The 16,132-nt window shown below is 31.9% G+C and overlaps 1 protein-coding gene and 1 long non-coding RNA gene across 3 annotated transcripts in view; both read right to left on the reverse strand.

Annotated features, from left to right (window-relative positions):
• LOC143066949 (uncharacterized) overlaps positions 1-16,132 on the reverse strand; it is a 135,626-nt gene that overhangs the window by 22,312 nt on the left and 97,182 nt on the right. The gene's annotated exons all lie outside the window — the stretch shown is intronic.
• LOC143066947 (uncharacterized) lies at positions 2,163-6,561 on the reverse strand. Of its 2 annotated transcripts, XR_012975805.1 has the most exons (4): positions 6,487-6,561; positions 4,825-4,969; positions 4,209-4,282; positions 2,163-3,714 (listed from the first exon to the last, which is right to left on the reverse strand). It is a non-coding gene; the product is annotated as an uncharacterized LOC143066947 (long non-coding RNA). The 2 variants fall into 2 exon arrangements; XR_012975804.1 differs by lacking the exon at positions 6,487-6,561 and having other exon boundaries at positions 4,825-5,079.

The raw sequence follows: 16,132 nt of genomic DNA on the forward strand, positions 1-16,132 counted from the left end.
GACTTTTTTTTCGTTTATCGAATGACTCTGCCTAGGACGACTTAGATGCATAATTTAATGCAGGTCTACCAAATGTTAAAACAAAGTGAAGAACATTAAAAGTTAAAGGTAAAATTAAATTTGCTGATCACTGTTCTAAAAACATATATGTAAGACTCAGATCGACGTCCGGCCTCTAATCGACGTCCATACCTCAAATCGACGTCCATTCCTTAAATCGACGTCCAAATCTGACGTCACATTCTCAAATCGACGTCCAATATTTTTATACTCTTATCAGACGTAATGTATTGCCAAAACGTCGTCCGATTGATTGTAGTCGTCTTTAATTCATGTTCAATATCAATAAATAATAAATTACTGGAATTGATTTACACTTATACGTATACATGTTTTGTAGGGTTCTTATGACAACTAAGTTTTCAAACATTTATACATACTTTCCATATACATTTCTTCAAACTGTTACCTGAGAACATACATGCTCCCTTGATGAAGGCGTAACCTTGAACCATAATGGTTTACTTTTATAAATTGTTATTTGGATGGAGAGTTGTCTTATTGTCACTGATACCTCATCTTCCTATATCTACATTAATGTTTATCTTGATAAAAAGTTAATACAATTGATCCACATTATAGTGTGTGATTCCTATTCATAATAATAAATTACATGCATGTGAATGTATGGCATTTAGTAAGCAACCCAACAACAAAGATAACCAAACGAAATCTAGAATCTTTATTCAGTCTTCAACAATAGACTAGAAATTGTTAAGATGCACAGCCAATTGTTTTGAGAATATTATAATTCGGACTCTGTAAGGTGTTTTTTTCAAACAGATTTCTTGAAATTTACACGGGGAACGCAAGAAACTGGCATTATGTTTTGCTGTTACACCACTATGTTAGATTAAATGCGGTACTCAGTCACATGTTTAACCCCGACATATTCTGTATGGGCCTGGAGTGCATTGGTTTGTCGATGGTTTATGTCTGTCATATTTGTTTTTTTTTTATATATAGAAGACCGTTAATTTTCTATTTTGAATTGTTTACATTATTTATGTCGTGGCCTTTAATAGCCTTTGTTGTATGGGTTTTTATCATTGTTGAAAGCCTATGGTTAATAATTGCTCACTTTCATTTTATTTGAAATCTTGTCTACAGTTTCGAAATTCTCTCTGCAAATCATACCAATCTCTAAAATTTATATAAAAAATCACAACCTTTTTACATCCTTAGTCTAGTATGTATTAATTTGGAAGAAGAAAAAAAACAACACACATTTCTTTTTAAATAGATTTTATTTGTCTCACATAATTAATATGTTTAAAAGTTTAAATGTTTCAGCTGCCATCGGTTCACTTCTGTTTTTAAGTTTGTGTCCAAAACGGACGTTGATTAGAGAAGCTCAAGATCGGACGTCGATTAGAGAATGCCAAAAAAAGGACGTCGATTAGATAGACATGAAATTGGCCGTCGATTTGGAATGTTATTTCATTGTGACGTCAGATTTGGACGTCGATTTGAGGAACGGACGTCGATTAGAGACCGGACGTCGATCTGAGTCTTACATATATGCTAATTATGTTTACTTAAGAGGCTGCCCCAAGCTAAGAAATAAGTCGTATAAGTGTTAATAATTTTTTTAAAACTTGAATGATTTTTAAGTTAAATTGGTAATCAATTAACTGGACAATTGTTCTTTTAAATTAGCACGTGAAAGTTAACAAAATATATTATTGATTTCAAAAGAGGGGCGAAAGATATCAGAGGAACAGTCATAAATAATAAACTCATAAATCGAAAATAAACTGTCAACGCAATGACTAAAAATAAAACGACAAACAGAAAAAAAATAGTATTTACGAAACAACATAGAAAAATAAATTATGATCAACACGAACACCACCAAAAACTGTAGGTGATTTCAGGAGCTGCTGAAAGTAATCAGATCCTGCTCCGCATGTGGCACCGTTGTGTTCCAAATGTTATTACAAATACGGTAAATAGTCTAATTCGGTAGGTAGTCGATTATATCAATATCAGATCTAAACAAATTGAAAACAAACGGTTAACCGGTGAGCGTTTCGTTTCGGTATTCACTATTCGGTCCTTTCGACGGTTAATCGTTAAAAGGTTAATCGTTGCCAACACTGATAAAATTAAATTATATTGACAGTAAACAAAATAAAAATCACAAAAATAGAAGTACAGCATTCAACATTGTGTTAAAATATTAATCAATACAAAAACCAACAAATTTAAAAGACAAAAATACAAAAAATGACCACAGCATAACAAGACAATGTGGTTCCTCATGAATGGAAAGTTGAAATTTGAAAAAGCTGAAATCATATATATGACAGACTCTAAAGTGCGATAGTACTTTAAAGTGCGATGGTCTACGCTAAAGTACGATGATGTCTCACGCTACAGTGTGATGGTTTTTTGTTTTCTTAAGTACGATGGTATATAACACTAAAGTGCAATGCACCAATAGGTAATGCACCAATAGGGTAAGGTTTGAGGGATTTAAACGGTAAATTACATGCATTTTGAAAAATAGTCTTTTTGCAAAAGTTAGTATGCTGAGGTACAACATATGTGATACATGTAGGCTTTATAATATACTGGACTGTAGGATTAAGTGGTTGTATGTAGAAGACCAACAACGTTATAATTGCTAAAAAAATAATTTAGGTGTGACAAAATACTGTATTTCCTGTTTAATCATTTTTTTAACAATTCAGTCTTCTTCTTTTTTTTAAATATTGGGATGATTGGCGCGGCTTGTCGTTCACACAGTTTGTCAATATTCTAAACGCCTCCCCCTTTTATTTACATTCGTCATTGTAATTTACAAATACAAAATGTTTAAATACGAAATATTCATTTATATAAGCTTAAATCTAAATGCGAGAAAAATGCAATATTCGCAAAGCTTTCTTCCTCTTTGTAACGAGTACCAATACATGTTATACTTTCCTACAATATACAAACTATGCCGTTGTAGCCGACAATTTAGTATTTATGCTTAAAAAACGGAACTTTTATTTTACTGATATCACTTTTCAATAAAATCGACAATATTTAAACGGGGACCGCAAAATAAACTGCAACGTAAATAATGATATAATTTGATCTGTTTCGCTTCCAAAGGAACAGGACACAGGAAACCTATGTGCATACTATTTTGTATCTATATAGTAAAATGCCAGATCGGCTGCAGGACACATGTCCTTCTTTTAGTACTAAAAACCACATTTGCTTCAGTCGACATTGCACAGTTAAGTTTGAAATAATGTCAAAGACATTTGGTTGAAAAAAGATGTTGATCAAGTAGTAGTCTTAGTTTATCTTACGGCATGTACACTTTTTGTTTGTATAAACGACTGTTAACGTCATAATCCAACTGCGTTTTTATAGTCTATACTTTCTCGAGCCAACTGACTTTAGCGTAGACCATCGCACTTTAGCGTGACCATTGTACTTTAGCGTCCCAATCGCACTTAAGAGTATTACATATATATATAATAATACAAAATTTCAATTGTTCAATGTCATACAAGCTTATCAATCAAATGTGTATTGTCTACATATGGTTATAAGAAGGAGGCTGGCTGGCAATATTTGTTGGCTGTGCAGTGTTCGCTGCCACTACAATTGTTCTTCGAACAGCTGGAGGTGCAATCACTCTTCCAGATTTAGCTGTTAAAATTTAAAAAGCAAAATATGAAGTAAAAGAATGAAATGTACAAAATAGGATTGTGTTGTATTTTACCAAGTCATACCTTAATTGATATAAATGTTGGTCTATGAATTGAGTTGCTTACGTTTTTACTCGAAATGAAATAAAAAGCGAGTTCTGTTATCATGTTTGTATTTTATTGATTTATACTTCAAATGATTAGAAACAAAACTGTAATATGATATGACGATAAAAGCTGTAAACTTTCTCCTTGATCACATCTATTTAGTGTCGGCAATATTGTCTATCGACAACAATTTTTATTTTCATCTGATTTAACATGTCGAACGTTAAAATACATTGTTATGCATTAATTTGCAAACACATTTATTTCAAAATTTGTGCCGTTGTGCTTTTTAGATGTTACAATAAAAGATATAAAACGCCTTTCGTTTGGAAATATATACACATTAAACAAAGTTGACACACTTTGTTTGGAAAAATATAAACTTACAACTGGATTTACACACGGCAACTATTATACAAATTAGTATAACAAGGCCTGCTATGCAGCCGCCAACAATATACCTAAACAAAATAACATGAATTGATTTATACATAACAGAGTTTCAAATCGATTACTTTAAACATTCAAAGTTAATAAAAAGGTATTTTCATTTCCTACTGACAAAGATGTACTTCAACATAATAATGTTTACCCTTTGTGTGTTTATTTAACGGTGAAGATTTGATAACTATATCAACGAGAATTAGTTAATATTTGTATGATCGGGCATTTTTAACTTATCATTTTGATAATCTTATTGATAAACTATTTTTTAACAAAAGTAAAAAAAAGAGTTAATCTTTCTTTCCCAAATAGGCTTAATACACATCTTTAAAGTTGCTTTGTTCAAATTGCTGTGTATTATAAACAAGAACTGACAATTATGATCTAACAGGGTCATCCACAACACAGACTGAGAATCAAGGACTTTTTCCCAACGATATAATATTGCGACAACTGCATGTTATTGTATTGGTATTATCATGTATATCATTCAATGTATGAATCAACCGTCGTTACATTTTGGTTGAAAACTACCTGAGTTTAAAAGTAATCTACTCACCCGATTCGCGAGTAACTGATGGAAGAAGAATAAGATGATGAATAAGGATTCACATTACATGTAGATGTTCCTGTACAATAATATCCATTGGGACAACACCAGTTATATCCAGTACAATGGTAGTAACGATATTGACACCCTATTCCTGAACACGTGTCATCAATGAAGAAATAAAGCAATGTAAATTATTAATATAATGTTGTAGACATTTGCGGAAACTGTAATACACCTACGATTACAATTTACACTTACAGGAAGAAAATAAATAGTGGGTCGTCTCAAAGTGTAAATATAAAACGTCGTTCGTATACGATTGTTACTCATATGAAGTGTTTCTATAGTGAACAACGGATTACGGAGTATGATAGAATAGTAAAACACCATTTAATAAATTGAAAATCACAATTGCCGTTTTCTATCAATTAAGAACACGTTTAAAAAAATAAAATATACAAAAAAAACAGAACGGCGTTATCAATGAATATCTTTGTATCGAATATAATTTTAAGGTATTCGTCAGACTTTGTTGAAATGTAAAATAGGTATAATCAAAAAGTTAAAATTTTGATACGATATGATCAACTGCCTTTTTCCTGACGTGGTACATGACATTTTCAGAAAAAATGGTGGGTTAAACCTGGTTTTGTGGCTAGCCAAACCTCGCCCTTTTAACACTAAAATGACAACCTTACATGACAGGACTACAGTACAATTAAGGTAAGACCATTCATGACAGAGTTAAACACAAATAAACACTAAAATAGGACTGTGGCGAGCTAATAGTTATCAAAGGTACCAGGCTTATAATTTAATACATCATACCTGCGTTTCGTCTACATAAGATTCACCAGTGACGCTCAGATCAAAATAGTGAAGAAAGTCAAACAAGTAAAAAGTTGAAGAGCATTGAGGACCCACAATTCCCAAAAATTATGCCAAATACGTTAAAGGTAATCTCTGTCTGGGCTTAGAAAATCCTTAGATAATGAATTGTTTTATCTAGCCATGTCGGTATTTCTTCTAAACCAAACTGTAAAACATATAATCGTGTACGCATAGTTGCACCAAACTAAAATAGTATAGATGAACTGGGTGATTATTTATCTTTAATTTAACATACGAATAGAAAATTGAAAAATAAGACGTACAACTCTACAAACGATAAGACATTTGATAATATCCGATCAGAATTACAAATACAACATCATTACTAAATACATTCATATTGAATAACAAGTACCCTGACACGTCTTTTAGTAATGCGAAATTGCACTCATCATGTAAAGCCTATAAAGTTGTATGATAAAATAAATGCCTATATGATGTCCTGTGATTACAAAATCGAATATTAAGATTGATATGGGACCCTTATGTCCTAGAAATTAAATGAGAAGGCATATAAAGTTGTTTCAAGTTTCATAATTTCTTTGTATACGAAACCTTTACTATAACAATTATTCATTTGTTTATTATACTAGTAATGTAAAACAAAGACTACTCGAATTAATGTTCTATATGACTGAAGTGTTGATATCCTATCATTTTTAAAATGTTTATTATTCATTGATGGATCGTTCAATTCAAAGCCCTGGAAATGAGATAAAAAAAAAGGAAATATCACATAAATAATTTATAAAATATTTTTGTGTGCCTTTAACCTACCTTTAATAATATTTATTAATGCAGAAATAGTTAGTATGAATAAAGCGAAATCCATTTCAGTCTTTTTGCGTTAAAAACTAGTTGAAGTCTATGATCGGCCTAGAAGCACTACAAATGACGAATACAATTTTCTTTTTCAATGTTTTGTTTTATTATATGCAAATTTTAAAGACCAGGAAAATAGCCCAAATAACACAAGTATTGCGAAATGTTTACTCTATATTTCTAATATTTTAATTTTTCAAAAAATCCGGGTTGAAAAAGCAAACAAAATCTTATCGTTACAAGGCATAACGAGTACTGTAATGCGTAGTAATTTCCACAGGTGGAAGTATGAAAATAGAAAAAAAGTATTATAAAAAGGATATCAAATCGGTCCGTGTGTATCTACGTCCGTTCATTTTTCGTTTTGAAATATCTAAAACAAAAAAAACAAAAAACGAAAGTGTTTTCATTTTTCATTTTTGATTTCTTAAAAACCAAAATGAAAAACAAAAGTGTTTTCGTTTTTCGTTTTTGATTTCACAAAACAAAATACGAAAAACAAAAGTATTTTAATTTTTCATTTCTCACAAACTAAAATCGAAAAATGAAAGTGTATTCATTTTTCATTTTTGATTTCACAAAAACAAAAAAACGAAAAACGAAAGTGTATTCAACTTATCTTTCATACAATGTTGTCATTTGTCATTCATTTAAAGGTCGTTAAAGTATACATTCACAGCGGTTGTCAGATCAATACTACTTTAATCGAAGATAATGTCGACGGATGCAAAAGTCTTTAAAAATCTGAACAAATGGGTGCGTGAACTTTACTTTTAAGTTTAGAAAGGTCGATCCAAGATTATTAGGTCATTTCTGGAATCATGTCTTTCACCGGAAAAAATCGCCAATTTAGCACGCCTTTATAACGTCATGTACTAGATAGCAGGTGCACCTGTATCCCTGCTCTATTTAAAGTTTCCAGCACTTTCATAATTGTCATTCTATAGGGTAATATAGAAATAATTAATGTTTCGTAAGTAAATAATCGTGATTCCCGTATGACTAAGGGAAGGTGACCATCCTTTTAGATTTTAATTTCCCGAATATTTTGTGCAGTATGAAACAAAATTTGTTCACCCCTTTGCTCAACATGTGTTGGAAATTTCTATGCATACATTTTTGTCACGTGGTAATGGAAGTCACATGACAGATTCGTCTGAAAACCGTATCCCGGACCTGGCCTATTGACGACCAAGGTCCATCCGGCAGTAGTTTACGAACAACTAGGACGATAATGTATTTTGCTTGATCAAATTTATTAAATCATTCAATTAGTTTGCCATTAAGAGCCTATACGGTATTAATTTTGCTTATTTGCGAAGACTATAAGGTGAAATCAACTAGAGGCCGTTGATGGGGGATTATGGAATTGAGAATAGTGGACAAAAAATATAAATAATAGAGACAATGGACCAATAAATAAATTAAATAGCTAGAATAATGGTGTTAAAATGTAATGAGAAGAGAATTATTGTCAAAAAGTATGAAGAATAGAGAAAAATGGCCTCAAATATCAAAGAATACAGAAATTAAGAACCCCGAATCCAGACAATCATACTAGTTGCCTTAATGAACGTTAGTTAGTCTCTAGGAGATTGTTATTGGGTATCATACGGTTTCTCTTTATTTCTATGTCTATTGATTAAGAAGCTTGCTTTCATTATTTGCCAACATATGACATATCACATTATAAAAAGAAAACTATTATTTGGCAAATTACCATAGATTTCCGGTAATTGTTCTGCATAAAACCACACCACATCGGAGTCCCTGTAATTTTTTTTTCAAGTGGACCTCAGTTACCCACCCTATCCCATCATTACATAAAAGTTAATAAACAAATGTCTACGGAAATACTTCTGTCCGCACAAAGGGGAGCTGGGTAGCTGGTGTCTGCTGGAGAAAAAAGTCAAGGTTGCTGTTTGGCCTATTTTTTTTAAAGATTCATCATTCATGATGACACAAGGTCCAACAATAAAGTGCACAGGTGAATTTAATAAAAAACTTGATGAAAATCGTGTTTTAATGATCCTAGCTAGAAAAAGTAATTATAAATATTGAATGCTTCTTTTTGTAACTTCATAGGCTTGTAAAAGCGTTGACCGTGCGCACATTTTTAGAATGAAGCGCCGAAGCGCTTCATACAAAACGTACTTCGGTCAACGCTTTACACTTCAATGAAGTAACAAAAAGAAGCAATCAATTCTCAAATGAACCAGAAATGAAATTTTAAAATTCATTGAATAGTGTCTTCGACTGCTTAATTATATATAAAACACTGATGATATAGTGGTTATATATTTATAAAAACATTTGAAGTAGTTTTGAGTCTTATGCAACGTTTGTGTTTATATATATTTGAAAACTTTCTGCTACCGACTGGCTGCTTGAGCCTGGTCTCACAAACTCCGCATTTTCATTTCGGCGGATTACATTGAGTGTGTAGACAAAGGTAATATCTTTGGTTAACTTGCTTGTTAGCTGAACTATGTAGTCATTTTAAGTTAAGGTATACTTACCTCCTGTAGAAGGAGCCTAGTCCTACAGACAGATTGAATGGTTATCTGTCGAACTATTCTACCCTTAAAGGAGGGTAGTTTACCTAACCTAATAATACAAGCAAGCTAACCAAGGATATGTTACCTTTGCCTACACACTCAATGCAATCGGCTGTAATTTCATTATATTACAGGTTGCAACACCTTGCCAAATCATTGGGTTCCAATATTGAATAAATGTTTGGAAAATTAAGTCAATGTGCTTTCCCATAGGGTTTTATGCAGAACAATTACCGGAAATCTATTATGGAAACTAGAAAAAAAAACCAATATAGAAATCTTAATCTAAATGAACAACGAAGTTACACACATTAAAAAAGGTTTAGACATTGAAGGCCAACTAATTTTATTCTTGCGTGTCTTATTATAATCAGACGGTAATTGTAATTTATAAAAAAAATAATATTAAGACAAAAATTAATGTAGAGTTGCATTGGTGAAATTAACACTACAATACAAATAAAGGATTCTCAAATGATGATGACTTTTACTTGTAGTAAAATGATCAATCAATCAATCAATCAATCAATCAATCAATCAATCAATTGATCAATCAATAAAGTTGAGAATGGAAATAACAAATGTGTCAAAGAGACAACAACCTAACCAGAGAGCACATCCGAAGGCCACCAATGAGTCTTCAACACAACGAGAAAATCCTGCAACCAGAGGCGGGCTTCAGCTGGTTTCTAAATAAAAAATATATAGTACTAGTTATATGAAATTGAACATCACACCTAACTTGAAAAACATAAAAAAAACTGACAAAGACCAGAGTCTGCGGACTTGGGACAGGCGCAAAGATGCGGCGGGGCTAAAGATGCTTTGTGAGATCTCAACCCTCCCGCTATAAAACTACATCTAGGTAATATAGAATGAACAAACACACAACAATATGCACCGGAAAACTCAGTTTAACAGAAATCCGACTCCGATGACAGAATAGTAAACAAAAGAAACTACGCAAAATGAAAATAGTCGTATCAAAGACTTGGTTGATGTAAAATATCAGCATGTATACAAGTATTAATTTGATTCACGGGAGGCATATTTCATGCCCCATCTATGGGCATTATGTTTTTTTCTGTTTGTGGATCTGTTCGTTTGGCTGTGCATTCGTTCGTCCGTCATTTCGTCCGATCGTCATCTTTTCCCGCTTAAGGTTAAGGTGTTTGGTCAAGGTAGTTTTCGATGAAGTTGAAGTCAGATCAACTTGAAACTTAGTGCACATGTTCCTTATGATATGCGTTTTCTAATTGTAATGCCCAGTTTTGACTCTAATTTTATATTCCACTGAAAATAGAAAATGATAGTGCAAGTGGGGTATCCTGGTACTATGAACACATTCTTGTTTTTTTTATAGTTATCATTAAAAAAAACCACGGCTGCCAATTAAAGTATGCATCAATTGTATAGAAATATACTTTGTAATTCTTCCATGTTTTACCTCACTGTGCGCTATCCTAAAGTAGGTAGTTTATGTGCAAATATATGTATTTTGTATATTTTATTTCAAACTTCAAAAGGTGAAAAATCTTTACTAAGCTTTCGTTTGACAGATTTCATTAACAATATTTCTTTAATACAAATCTTGTGAAACATAATTTAACGATATGTTCCACATGAATACCAACCAACTTCCTCATTATATTAACTATTACATGCTATTTTCCAATTTCGTACAGACTAGATATATAAACTCATATAAGATATATTTCACTATTTTAATGTCATATGATGATATATTTATTTGGCAGAATTGATATTTGGGTTTTATATTATAAGTAATCGAAAACAAACAGTCAGATAAAAAAAAATACCGAAGATAAATATTCCGAAAGTGGAACTTCATAAAAATGTTTAGTTCTAAATGGTTGTCACCATGTTTGACTATTTATTCAAGCTATCTTATTTTATACACAACCGGATTCGTCTTCGCATGAAGGGGAACCTTTTTTTGACATATCTGAAATATATTTATTATTTTTTAATAATCAGCATATTTCTACTATAATTTGTAGTTATAATTGTTGATCTCTTTACCTGAATGTAAAAACATTGTAATTAATCCCAATTGCTGGGAAAAGGAAGTTATGGAGGGTCCACTTGAAATTAAGTACTGTTTCATTTTCATTTTGACATCAATTTCAGTACTCTGAATTTTAAAAGTGCGTAACAGATTTCAGTTTTTCAGCTTTTCAATTTTATGTGTCATAATTTCAAGACTTGCAAAAGGATAATTTATCCAGATACTCTGAAAATCCACATGCAGACAAAACGTCATAACCAAGAATGTAATAAAATCCTTAAAATCACAAATCAGATGAATATTCTTGTATCTTAAAATCTATAACTGATAAAAAAATATCTAGTGAGTTACTTCACAGACCGTATCGGTCAACAAATTCTCTGGTGGCGACCTTGAATAATATTTACCTCGATTTCAGTTGTTCTTCTTTACTCTGTCTGGACATTTTTTGTGTTAAAAATACACGCATGTTTTTTTTTAGAAATCAGTGTGTTTTTTACAAGGTAAGATTTTTTATGACTTATGAAAAGAAACTTGAAGTTAGGTTTCCTTATTTTTTGTTATAACAGCACTATTTAATGCTATAATGGCGGAGAACATTCAAAAAGTTTAATATTACTCCAACTTTTAAGTTTCTTAAAAAGTCTGTCTGATTAACTCTGCTGATTGAAATTATTTCATCATATTATTTCTAAAGGCCGTTTAAAATGGAAAAAAAACAGAAAAAACAGAAATTTAATCAACAAAATGAACTATATGTTAACACAAATACATGTCTAGTTTCTGAAATAGACGGTGTAACACAAGTGATATTGAAAGGTTGTATAAAATTGAGAAAGGAAATGGTGAATATGTCAAAGCGACAACCACCCGACCATAGAGCAAACAACAGCCGAAGGCAACCAATGGGTCTTCAATGTAGCGAGAATTCCCGCACCCGTAGGTGTCCTTCAGCTGGCCCCTAAAATATGCATAATAGTACAGTGATAATGGACGTCATACTAAACTCCGAATTATACACAAGAAACTAAAAATTAAAATCATACAAGACTAACAAAGGCCAGAGGCTCCTGACTTGGGACAGGCGCAAAATTGCGGCGGGGTTAAACATGTTTATGAGATCTCAACCCTCCCCCTATACCTCTAGCCAATGTAGAAAAGTAAAAGAATAACAATACGCACATTAAAATTCAGTTCAAGAGAAGTCCGAGTCTGATGTCAAAAGATGTAACAAAAGAAAATAAATAAAATGACAATAATACATAAATAACAACAGACTACTAGCAGTTAACTGACATGCCAGCTCCAGACCTCAATTAAACTGATTGAAAGATTATGTCTTCATCATATGAATATCAGGTACAATCCCTCCCGTTAGGGGTTTAGTATCATACTATCATAAAATATATGAGAAGAACATAACCCGTGTCATGCCAACAACTGTTTTTTTAGAAATAAATGTGTTTAGTTCCGATGCAAAGACCCTATCAGTGAATCAATGTTAAAGCCAAAATATGCAATCTTTAATGACCTGACAACAGTATCGTAACTATATCCCCTTTTAATAAGTCTATTTAAAGGTTTTGTTAGTTTCTGAGGAGAATACTGACATTTTTGTGCTTTATAAAGAATATTTCCATAAAATTTTGGATGTGAAATACCTGAACGTATAAGATGTCTGCATGTTGAGTTATATTTACGAATTATTTCCTTATACCGGTGATAAAATTTAGTAAATGTTTTGACCAGTTTGTGATATCGAAAACCCTGGTGTAATAATTTTTCAGTAATACATAAATTTCTCTCGCTAAAATCTAATACATTGTTACATACACGAGCGAATCGTACAAGTTGAGATATATAAACACCATAAGATGGTGACAAGGGAACGTCACCATCTAAAAATGGATAATTAACAATAGGAAATGAAAAATCATCTCTTTTATCATAAATTTTTGTATTAAGCTTCCCGTTTATGATATAGATATCAAGATCGAGGAAAGGGCAGTGGTCATTGTTATCATTAGCTTTATTTAAAGTAAGTTCTACAGGATAAATTTCTTTAGTATACATACTGAAGTCGTCATTATTTAGAGCCAATATATCATCCAAATATCTAAAAGTATTGTTAAATTTTTGTATCAAATGTTGTTTTGATGGGTCTTTGCTAATTTTAGTCATAAATTGTAACTCATAACAATACAAAAACAGGTCCGCAATAAGTGGTGCACAGTTAGTCCCCATTGGAATTCCAATAACTTGACGATATACGGAATCTCCAAAGCGAACAAAAATGTTATCAAGTAAAAATTCAAGTGCATAAATAGTATCAAAGCATGTCCAATTGACATAGTTCTTTTGTTTATTGCTACTAAAAAATGATCTAAAAGAGTTTGAACATATGTACTCGCATTCCGACTTTTTAAATGCCCAGTTAATTAGGGATGTGAATTTTTTCTTAATAAGAATATGAGGCAAAGTGTGTATGTCAGATCAATCACTAATTGGACAATGTTCCTACATCGGATGACTGTATGCTGGTTGTTGTCCAAAAGTTGGTTGACCATACTGGTGTTGACCAACAACTGGATTTGATCCAAGAGTTCCAACTCTGCCATCCTCCTTACAGAAATCTGAAATACATATTACAAACTATATTGAAACCATCAGTATCTTTACTATTGAAAACATAAATATTTATTAGTCATTATAAAATATTTTAGCACATTTTTTCGTTATTCCTGTTTAAACTTGATTTAAATTAAAATGCCTTGAAACATTTTCATTATTCTCATCCTGATTAATTATATGAAACACCAAAATAAAATACGAGCGTTTATAAATTCATAGGAGAAGCTACATTTCAAACTGCTGAAAGATGAAACTAGCAATATAGTCTGTTAATGTCACTGAAATAGAATTCGAATTTATTCACATTTAATCACGTCTATTTTAGAACCGTTTACTTGAGCTTGTGTATGCTTGTAAGAAACTTACATTTGCAACAGCCATTTATGATGGCGCATAAACATACAAGACCAAAAATAGATGCAATACAGATTCCGATAATGAATCTGAAAATATAATTCAATGCGTACTCGAGTTATTTTTTCAAATACATAAGCAAGAAGTTTGATTGGCACTCATTCATAATCGACGGCGAATAATAACAACAATTATAGTATAAAGTCATGTTGCTGAATTGGATATTAGTTAAAAAAATCAAGAAATGGCACGTCCAGTCCATGTTTTTGTTAAATCTTGTTCTTGTTTTGTATGGATCTGATCAGTTTAGTCCTTTTCATCGGATTTTTAAGGCCTGTTCTTATTTTGTACTGTTACACCACTGTCCCAGGTAAGGGAGCTGTTGGCGACTTCAAACATATTTAATCTCTATGTACATGGCCTGAGCTTTTGATTTTTTTATAGGCAACCTTACGGCCCTCAACAACGATAAAAACACGCGACATGATAAAAATGAAACATTTTAAATAAGAAAACTAAAGGCCTGATTTATATAAAAAAAAATACGAAAATCAATATGATAGCCATGAACCAACGGAAACCACTGAACTACTGGCTCTTGACAAGTGCATTGAAAACTTAATTCCCCTTAACTGAGGCATATGTGTGGCAGCACAACATAAGAACTAACTGTCAAAATCAGTTTAAAAGGGTTTACTCATTAACTAGTCAGTTTAAAAGGGTTTACTCATTAACTCATTAGGTCGATACAAAGCAGCAAAACATCAATCAAAAACATAGACTGGGTTAGGCAGGTCTTTTATCCATCCTTTTTACAATAAAAAAGACACTTCGAACAAATTGCGTCAGTGATGGATACCCCATATATTTTGTATTTCTTACTGTAAACGAGCTTCTAATTGATGCATTATGAAATATAATTTGAAGGGTGTCACATATGGAGACGGATCTACTAAGCTTTCAGGAATACATGTACTCACCATCAGAGATTGTTAAGGTTTGTGTTCATTGGTCATTATTGTTCTGTGTTTTTTTTTATAGAATATGGATCTTTGATCCCAAGCTTAACCAATTGAGTAGGCTTGGGTTGCTGAACCAATTTACAATATGATTGAACTTTAAAAGATATAAGTAGTAGTGAAGCTAGCCTTAATATCAAGTTGAATTCAATATCATTTTCTTGGGAAATGCCTGCATAAACTCTTGTATATAACAATTGTTTTCCAAGTGACCCTTTGTTTGATATCTACCAAGGACTTTATCAGACTTTTAATACATTAACGTTATAAAACATACCCAATGGACAGACATGTTGACTCTCCTGAAGACACGTAGTTACTAGGACAGGATTTATAGCGACCTGTAAAGTTCATTATTCAAATCAGTCATTATAACATCGTAAGGTTGATTTTCTATGCACTTTATACATATTATATCGCCTAGTATTTCTTTATCATAAGAAATCCAATCAACAAGGTATAATTTATTTGAGAATTAATTCACCGTGTGCATTATTGTCAAACAGTCAAACAGACAACGTAAAGAAAATAAGCTTTCAAGGGACAGATGATGCACGGTCGGTGTATTAAAGTCGATGATTTAAAGTCAGATATGGAGACCATATTTCCGTGTATGTCAAATGAATAATGATAATTTCAAAATTGGCAAATGCCAAAACTAATTGTATAGTTCACAGGCATGCTGTCAACAGAAAAGCGTATATACTTTGCACATAATTAACATTTTGATTATTAAGTGATTTTCATTTTTTTTTTGCAGCACACGCTGGATCAATCTCTTGGTGAATTTTTAACAATATCAAGAATATAATTGCTTGGCAAAACAAGGTATATTTTCTGAAATGATTAGGAAAATGTTTTTTCAAAGCATATATTATCTGCATTGGTTAATGAATTTAATCTGCCTTGATTCATTGTGCCCCTCAAGGTGCGGTTAAGGGGATAAAACACATAACATGTATACATGTATTCTAATCTTCAAATTCTATTGAAATGAAATTTGAAAAGTA

This window comes from Mytilus galloprovincialis, chromosome 3, assembly GCF_965363235.1.
Source record: "Mytilus galloprovincialis chromosome 3, xbMytGall1.hap1.1, whole genome shotgun sequence".
In the NCBI taxonomy this organism is placed as follows: Eukaryota; Metazoa; Mollusca; class Bivalvia; order Mytilida; family Mytilidae; genus Mytilus; species Mytilus galloprovincialis.